The sequence below is a fragment of the Oryctolagus cuniculus genome, chromosome 15, assembly GCF_051225735.1.
Source record: "Oryctolagus cuniculus isolate XC-2025 breed Fujian yellow rabbit chromosome 15, ASM5122573v1, whole genome shotgun sequence".
NCBI classification, from domain to species: Eukaryota; Metazoa; Chordata; class Mammalia; order Lagomorpha; family Leporidae; genus Oryctolagus; species Oryctolagus cuniculus.
Genome location: NC_142881.1, coordinates 34,987,958 through 34,996,373, shown reverse-complemented (window position 1 = coordinate 34,996,373; position 8,416 = coordinate 34,987,958). Strand labels below are relative to the sequence as shown.

At 40.9% G+C, this 8,416-nt stretch overlaps 1 pseudogene across 1 annotated transcript in view; it reads right to left on the bottom strand.

Moving 5' to 3' along the window:
• Positions 1 to 1,589: 1,589 nt before the first annotated feature.
• Positions 1,590 to 8,416, bottom strand: part of LOC138845335 (cytochrome P450 2C5-like) — a 40,420-nt pseudogene continuing 33,593 nt past the window's right edge. The window contains exons 8-10 of the transcript XR_016222089.1: positions 6,388 to 6,394; positions 5,682 to 5,823; positions 1,590 to 2,132 (exon numbers count right to left, since the gene is read on the bottom strand). The product of XR_016222089.1 is annotated as a cytochrome P450 2C5-like (transcript). The remainder of the gene's footprint in view (positions 2,133 to 5,681; positions 5,824 to 6,387; positions 6,395 to 8,416) is intronic.

Sequence of the window (8,416 nt, the reverse complement as noted above, 5' to 3'; positions counted from 1 at the left end):
TTTCAGAACATGGAGCTTTCTTGCATAAATTGACACTAACTGCTGTTATTCTGTAAACTGAGAATTCTTTCCATGATTTTTTGCCACAGCACATATAACATGATGTAGCAGGGGTGTGGGCCTGTCCATGTAACTAGATATATCTGAATTTTCATCTCCTTGTAAGCCTGAACAAAACTCATTGTGAGTTTTAATAATGCTGCAGCTAATGTTGGAATGCTAAAGCCAGGCTTTTTGTCTTGCTGTGATGACCAATGAGAAAAAAAAATTCTGCCTTAACGGAGAGAGAAGTGAGTACTCAAATCATCACAGCACCTTCTACTTCAACCACGGATATCCAGAAGTACTGAGAAATGCTCCCTTATCATCAGTGAAATCCACATGGAGTATCTTCAGCCTCTGCTGCAATTCTCTCAAGCACAGATCCCCAACAGAATGAAGTCCCTGCTTAAAGCCCCTGTCTTGTGCAGAGATCCATGATAGGCTTTCCATGCATTTTTTTTATTTGACAGGTAGTTATAGAGAGTGAGAGAGAGAGACAGAAAGAAAGGTCTTCCATCCATTAGTTCACTTTTCCAATGGCCGCCACGGCCGGTGCTGTGCCGATCCAAAGCCAGGAGCCAGGTGCTTCTCCCTGGTCTCCCACTTGGGTGCAGGGCCCAAGCACCTGGGCCATCTTCCACTGCCGTCCCGGGCCACAGCAGAGAGCTGGACTGGAAGAGGGGCAACCAGGACTAGAACTGGCATCCATATGGGATGCTGCTGCTGCAGACAGAGGATTAACCAAGTGAGCCATGGCGCCGGCCCCATGGATTTTGATCTTAATCCAGAAAATAGCACTCAGAACATATGATTAGCAATACAGCAGTGTATATGCATACTTGACAATAAATTGTATATAAGGAATAAAATAATATTCCATATTGTTTTATGCTCACAGTAGCACCTTGAAGGAGCATGAATTGTAAAAGCTAATGCTCATCTTCCTTTAAGATGATCCTCTTAACTTTCCCTATAGGTTAGAACTGCTCTAAGAATAGTTTATTTTAGGGGCCAGCAATTGGTGTAGCAAGTAAAGCCACTGCTTGCAACCCTGGCATTCCATGTGGACACTGGTTTGTATGCAGTTTCCTGTCCCACTTTCAATCCAGCTCCCTGCTAATGGACCATGAAAAGAAGAGAAGAGGGCTCCAGTGATTGGATCATTGCCACCCAAGTGGGAGACCCAGATGAAGCTCCTGACTTAGGTCTGGCTAAACCCTAGCCATTGCAGCCATGTGGCAAGTGAGCCAGTGGGTGGAAGAACTCTCTCTCACTCTCTCTTTCTCAGCCCTCCCTTTCCCTCTCTCTCAGTGTCTTTGTAGCTCTGACTTTCAAACAAATAAATAAATAATAAAAATAGTTTCTCTCTTTGGAAATGACACCTCCAATAACTCTTGGTAATACTCAGATAAGATAGCTTTCTACCTCATTCCCTTTCATCCCTCTCACTGCTTGTCATCATGAAGATGGGTGTGACCTCTTGGGACTCTGTTTTCTTTTATTTATTACCTGCTTGATGCACAAAAGAAGAGAATACAGAGAACTGGCCCTAGGATTAGTATTATTTTTTTTTTAATTTAGAATGTGGAGACTGAAGTACAGGTCTAAATTGTCATATTTAAATATTAAATCTGTTTTACAGTGATAATATTTGGTAAAGCAGTATTGATAGCATTAGTTAATGTGGAAATCTGTGTAAGTGTTGGAGAATATAGGGAACAGCAGACATTCTTGTGAAATGACCGCACAAAATTCCTTTAATGGAGGTTGTGTGTTCACCGGGTCTGAGGGAATAGTAAGATGTGAGAGAAGTTAGAAAGGATGCCTCTGATAAAGGAAGGGATTGACACACCTCTGAGGAGAGGGTGATGGCAGACAACAGCACAGCGGCAGCCAGTTTGTCCCCTTTCAAACAGGATTGAAACAGAGCTGGTAGGCAGGTGGCACAGAAGCGAATCCATTGACAACTGCAGTGATGTCCAGGTCCTTTGGCTCAACCAGAGATTGCAGTTTAAAGTTCTGCAAAATGGAGGTCAGGAACAAAAACAGCTCCATGCGGGCCACGCCCTCTCCCACACATATCCGTTTTCCTGAAAATAACAAATACAGCAGGTAAACACTTCCAGTGTGTAACTGTTAATGCAGCAAACACTGTGTTTATAACTGGTAGAAAGAGAATATTCAGTTATTGATGGACGGATGGATGGATGGATGGTTGGATTGATGTATGGATGGTTTACAAGGTGTTTGTATAGACAAAAGGATAAAGTTGGACAAACTTGATATCCATTTTAACATCTAATATTAACAAACACTAGTTCAGAAATATTTTTTGAACATCAACACTGTGAATTAGTCCATTAATAATTCAATTATCACTGCTCATTTGACATTTCAAATTTCCATGTATTTTGAGAGACCCAAACATCATTTGCTTCCCTGTTCCCCATCTGATATCTGATTCCCACACCACCTCTCTTCTTAGCTCTAGCTATACACATTTTTCATCAATCTCTGATTCACAATCAAGTTTCAAGTTTTGCATTATACTATTTTTTTTGATAGGCAGAGTGGATAGTGAGAGAGAGACAGAGAGAAAGGTCTTCCTTTGCCGTTGGTTCACCCTCCAATGGCCGCCGCGGCCGGCGCACTGTGGCTGGTGCACCGCGCTGATCTGAAGCCAGGAGCCAGGTGCTGCTCCTGGTCTCCCATGTGGGCACAGGGCCCAAGCACTTGGGCCATCCTCCACTGCACTCCCGGGCCACAGCAGAGAGCTGGCCTGGAAGAGGGGCAACTGCAACAGAATCCGGTACCCGTCTGGGACTAGAACCGGGTGTGCTGGCGCCGCAGGCAGAGGACTAGCCTATTGAGCCACTGTGCAGGCCTGCATTATACTGTTTTTAATGACTGAATAAGAACAGTTTTCCTTATGCTACATTCAGGACCCAAGTCAAGTTCCCTTTCCTTTTTGCATGCATTATGATCGCTCAGACTGAAAACTCTTGCCCTCTATATGGATCCACAACAACATGTCTATGATTCATTGAAGCATGAATCACCTGGAATCATAATTCTTTGTTTTCTTTTGAAAACTGAAGTGTGAATCATCAAAGCAGTCTCTAACGTCAACATGGTATCTACAGTGCCACATATGAAATAGACTTCAAAGGTCATAAGAATAAAGAAACAAGAGGCCTGGATTAAGGAAGCACATATATTGAAGACATATGGATAAATATCCAAGACATATGACAATTACTGGAAAAATAGCAGGGTGCTCTGGAATCATTGTCAGGTATCCTGAAAAATTTCCACTGGTTCCCTAACTTCATGGTTATTTGGCAGATTTTCAAACATCTTCCAATTAGAGTGACCATTCTGATTTTTCCATTCAATATCTCCTTAATACTGTGCTACCTTTCTCTTCTGGTCATGATGTCTACTTCTTTTGGGGCAGATGAAAAGTTATTTTTGGTATTACAATGTTGGATACTCCATTCTATGCCTCACAGTTGAGTATAAGAGAGCAAGAATCATATATCTTTTCTCCATATACTTCCTCCCTACCCCCTGCAGACTATGCATCCATCTCTCATAGCACTAAAAATAACCCCCTCCCTCCCTCTCTCCCTTCCTTTACTCAACAAGTCATCAATTTGGTGTGAGTTCTTTGAGTGCTGTCCTGTGCTTTATCTCTATACATGACACTTCAAGGTGAGGGAAAACTATAGAAGAATTTCAATGAAGGCGTGGAGTTAAATATCTTTATCATGGTGTGTGATGAAAGTCTTAATCACTTTTTACCATCTAGGAAGAACTCTTAGGTACCACCATTACGTGTCTATAGGAAGAATGCAATCAACCAATAATTTAAGATTCTCAATATGGAGAAATGTGTCAACAGCCCAAAGCCCCAGTAACCTTGTCAACATTGAGTATACACAGTGAGCAAGGAAAGTTCATAAACACTGGAAGTGGTGCTCCTAATCACTTACAAAGAGGAAAATTACCAGCTCCAGAGGAGGAACCATGTGGTTCCAGCTGATAACAGAATGTTATTTGGCTCTTGGAGCAGCCATTGTGACACTGTATGGTAAGCTACTACCTGAGATGCTGGCATCCCATATGAGTGCTGCTTTGAGTCCTGGTTGCTCCATTTCCAATCCAGCCTCCTGCTAATGCACTTGGGGAAGCAGGGCAAAATGATGCAAGTGCTTGGTGCTCTGCTACAAACATGGGGGCCTCAGATGGAGTATCTGCCCCATGGTTTCTGCCTGATCCAGCCTTTTCTGGCTTTTGTGGCCATTGTGAAGAGAACATTCAAAAGGAAAATTAGTATCTCTCTCTCTCTCTCTCTCTCTCTCTCTCTCTCTCTCTCTGTCTCTCTCCCTCTGACTATATATTTCTCCCTCTCTCTAACTCTGCTTTTTCTCAGAGGAGAAAAATCACAAGTGTAACCACAAATGCCTAAAAATAAATACAGGAATATGAGAAACATGAAAAAGGAAGACGAGATGACTCTCGGAAAAAAACACAACAATACTTCAATATTAAAATGTGAAGATGAAGAGATTGATGAAATTCCTGTAAAGAAATTCAAAATAATGAACATAAGATTGCACAAAAACAATGAGAAGCAAATTCATGAGTTAAAGAAATTCATATTTGACATGGATGAACAATTTTACCAGAGGATAGAGATATTGAAGAAAAAACAGGAATTCAATATGTAAAATAAAAAATAAAAAATACAATGGAAAACCTTAGCAACAGACTTGGTGGGACAGAAGAAACAATTTCTGTGCTAGAAGACAAGTCTCTGGAAATATCTTGATGGGGCAAAAAAATCAAGAAGAAGAAATTAGAAAAACTGAAAATAGTGTTCAAGATGTATGGGATATTCTCAAAAAACCTTACATATGTGTCTTAAATGTTCCAAAAGGTGTGGAAAGAGGGAACGGATTAAAAGGCCCATAGCAAAAAAACTTTATTAAGTAGGAGAAAGATTGGGACATACTAGTATAGAAGGCACATAAAACTCAAATAGACATGATCAGAAGAGATCGTAATCAGGACACAAGCTTTCAAAAATAAAGCATAGGCCGGCGCCGCGGCTCACTAGGCTAATCCTCCGCCTAGCGGCGCCGGCACACCTGGTTCTAGTCCCGGTCGGGGCGCCGGATTCTGTCCCGGTTGCCCCTCTTCCAGGCCAGCCCTCTGCTGTGGGAGATGCAGTGGAGGATGGCCCAGGTGCTTGGGCCCTGCACCCCATGGGAGACCAGGAAAAGCACCTGGCTCCTGGCTCCTGCCATCGGATCGGTGCGGTGCGCCGGCCACAGCGCTCCGGCCGCGGCGGCCATTGGAGGGTGAACCAACGGCAAAAGGAAGACCTTTCTCTCTGTCTCTCTCTCTCTCTGTCCACTCTACCTGTCAAAAAAAAATAAAAATAAAAAAAATAAATAAATAAAAAAAATAAAGCATAAAGAAGACATTTTAAAACGTGCATGAGAAAAATGCCAGATTCCCTCTTGGCTCCTGGCTTCAGATGGGCGCAGCTCTGGCTGTTGCGGCCAATTGGGTAGTGAACCAACTGATGGAATACCTCTTCTCTGAAGTTCCATGGATATGAATTTAATTACCTGCTGAGAAAGGCATGACGTAGTCACTCTTCTTGAAATTGCCACTCTCATCCAGAAAGTGTCCAGGGTCAAATACCTTTGGGTTAGGAAATTCCTTTTCATCATGTGACACGGATGTCAGTGATGTTATGATGTTTGTGCCCTGGATAACACAGACACAGATAATCCAAGTATAAAGAAGTCACTGAGCTGGAAAAAAATAAACAGTGGAAATCATGAAAGACAATTTTTGATCAACAGAAGGGGAAGCCCAAGTCCCTGGAATATCAGTGACATCCCCAGCCACACAGACCAAGTAAAGAACATAAATGAGTTCATGGCAGTGGCAGTGATTTTGCTAAATGCCCTGTGACAGCATCTTTGATGTGAGCACGTGGGTTGGTGGGTGCCAAAACCTGTGACTGTGCTCCTCATCAAGCTTGGACTCTGGTTCCCACTGCCACATGCTGCTGTATGTCCTTCAGTTCAGTTTTCACACATCTCACATGTGTGGTTTCAGACAGAAGTTGGTTGGTTTGTGAAAGGTCCAGAAACCTGTTCACAAGACATATGCAAATAAACATCTGACCTGCTTAAAAATCACCTCTTCTAAAGTGAAAGCAAGCTCAGTAGCAAGTAGGAACTCATGACTACTTATCATTTTTGGACAGTTTGCTTTTCTTCATTTTAAAAATGAGGGCGATCTTTATTACAGTTTAATCTTAACTCGTGGTGTGGCTCAGCTCACCACTATGGTTCAGGGAATATACGTAGCATTTACAACAAATATTACTCAAACAATTGGACATTTATAAAGTAAAAAATGAAGCCTGATCATTACAGCATAAATGACAATCAATATAAAATAGGCCATTTGTATAAACATAAATTCAGTTTCTATAAAAATTGAAATAGCATCCTTATTCAGCACACAATCTCATGAATAAAAGTTCTGAAGTCCCAAACTATAAGTAGTCATTCAAACCCAACTATGTGTATTTTCTTATAATACGTACATTTAGTGAGGAAAATATAGTCAATATACATTAGCCTAGGTACCTGGTCTCCTGCACCCACGTGGGAAACTTAGAGGAACATCCTGGCTCCTGACTTCAGCCTGGACAGCCCTGGCTTTGCTGCCACTTGGGAAGTGGATCTAAAAACAGAAGTTCTCTCTCTCTCTCAATGCCTCTCAAATAAATAAAGTAAATCTTAAAAAAGAAAATATGTTATGTTTCAATATATAATGTTAAAAATGGAAAAAAAAGTTTAAAATATTTCTAATAAAAACATAAGTTTAATTATCCAAGATTAAAGCTAAGAAATGATTTGCAAACCACTCTGCTGGAAACAAAACATTACTGAGAAAGTGCAAAAGAGCCTAAACAAATGTTATCAGTTACATTCATAAATGGAATATAATTATATACTATAATTATAGTATATATAATTATATTTATAATTTTTAAAAATGAGCATGTCTTACTTATTCTCTTTTACATAATATTGAAATTTTTCTGGTAAGACAGATGAGAATTTTCATATCCATCTCTATCCCATATATACACACATGACCAAACAGACACAGACATCAGTCACTCCATTTAGCAGTATATATTTAGACCACACATTTTGGTTATATCAACATTCATTTTTTCTCATCATTTATGAGCACAAAAATGTAGTTTCTTGGTGAGAAAATTCTCTGTGCTTGTTTTTTGTTACTTTCTTGGATGGAATTTTGTCATAATTTTTTCAATTTACAATTTTCTATCTCCTGGTAAGATTTATTTCCTGATGGTCAGAGACTTGTTTAAGATTCCTAGTAATAATTTTCTGGTAACTGGGAAACTGAAAACTACTTGACACTTCATTCTTGTTTTAGATGTCTTCACGCACATATGCCAATCTACCTGTGTGATGGAATGAGAAGGCCATGCCAAGATGGCTGCTGGCAACAGAAACTGCCTGGCAAAGGGCTGTGATTGGATGGTTTCAGAAACCACATGATAGCAGAGTCTGCCTGGGAACAGACTGTGATTGGATGGTTTTCAAAACCACATGACAACGGAGCCTGACTGACAACAGGCTGTAATTGGATGGTTTCAGAAATTGCCTGGCAACAGAGCCTGACTGGTAACAGGCTGTGATTGGATGGCTTTGGAAACTGCATGGCAACAGGGTGTGATTGGTTAGGGCATAGACTGCCCCTTGACCAGATTGGCTGCCTTGGCTATATAAGCTGCTATACAAACTGAAATAAATGAGTCTGCAGGCTGCTTGCCTCAGGCCTACTTTCACCTGACTCCTGGCCTCTGTGTGGTGACTCTGCGCCTCTTGCCCCCACCGCGCTCCTCCTCTAAGAACGATTCCACCTCAACATACCTGGTCCACTCTGCAGTAGTTATCTCTGGAGCCTTGTATCAGCACCTTCCTGACACTACCATCCTGTGGAGTTCTGATTCTTAGATCCTACAACTTGTCACGCGTGGTTTCTAACATTTGGATGGAGAACCTACTCTAGTGTTTTTCTGAGAAAATGAGATAAGTAAATTTTTTGCAAACATGAAGGTTTAAAGATACCCTTTTTCTATTAATGAGATAATAGTTATTCTTAAGAATTCTGATGCTGTTCTAGGTCCTAATCTTTTAAATATGACTTTGTATTTCTCTCTGAAATGGATGATGATTCTCTCTTTTTTTCTCCTGTTCTGAAACTTCATAACCTTGTGTATAGTGTGGGTGTTTTTATTTCA